General features: G+C 38.2%; 1 long non-coding RNA gene across 1 annotated transcript in view; it reads right to left on the bottom strand.

Moving 5' to 3' along the window:
- Positions 1-334: 334 nt before the first annotated feature.
- LOC107089931 overlaps positions 335-827 on the bottom strand; it is a 9,976-nt gene continuing 9,483 nt past the window's right edge. Inside the window, exon 3 of the long non-coding RNA XR_001481455.1 lies at positions 335-662. This is a non-coding gene — a long non-coding RNA (uncharacterized LOC107089931). The remainder of the gene's footprint in view (positions 663-827) is intronic.

Genomic DNA, 827 nt, shown 5'->3' with positions numbered 1-827 from the left:
TGACATCAGATCATCCACTTTACTTCGTTATCGCCACGCTTCGCTGGGTGGTGCTAACTGGCTTAGCCACAGTAGGCTAATCGCCCCTGCATTCAACGACAACTGTTTTTATTCTAAATGTATATTAAAACAGCTTTATTTACCAACAAATCAACCCGGATCAAAGTGTAAAACCCCGAAATAGCAAATAATTCACCAGCAGGAAAAAAAAAAAATATATATATATATGCAACCAGAATGACCTACATGCATTGAAAGAAACGAAAAAAAAAAACATCTAACATGACCTTTAAACTCCTCCATCTTTGACACAAATGCACTGCAGCTGTAGATGTTTAGTTGTTAAACACTCTGGGTGTTTGGTGGTTGACTGATCCTGAGGAAAGCTGAAAAACTGCAGGAAGAAGCTTTTCTTTAGCACTACCTGTTTCTGTGCTTTCAGTTCGCAACACAGATCTCACAATCCTTGCACTCAACCACATTTCATCCGCTTATTTCAGTGTTTTTAACACATTTCTAGCATTTTAACACATTAGATTAGAAGTTGCATCTGTGTTTGAATAACAACTAGATAGATTTCTACTGTTGTCCTTTTACCAGAGAATGTTGAGGACTGTACAGGTAGCCAGGCCTCCAAGAACTGCTCTCCGAAACCAAAGGATCTGGAAAGAAAACAGGGAAATATGTCACATATATTGTGAGAAATGATGCAGTTACACTGATGCAGGTTTACAAACATAAGAAAGAAGTTTATTTCCAGGAAAATGGTTCAGTGTCACTCATGGGAAAGATGAGCTGTTTCTTAGAAATGTGAGCAAACATTCAGC

Source organism: Cyprinodon variegatus, unplaced genomic scaffold (genome assembly GCF_000732505.1).
Source record: "Cyprinodon variegatus isolate N-32 unplaced genomic scaffold, C_variegatus-1.0 Scaffold272, whole genome shotgun sequence".
In the NCBI taxonomy this organism is placed as follows: domain Eukaryota; kingdom Metazoa; phylum Chordata; class Actinopteri; order Cyprinodontiformes; family Cyprinodontidae; genus Cyprinodon; species Cyprinodon variegatus.
The sequence above is the reverse complement of the archived record's forward strand: the minus strand, read 5'-3'. Positions and strand labels throughout refer to the sequence as shown.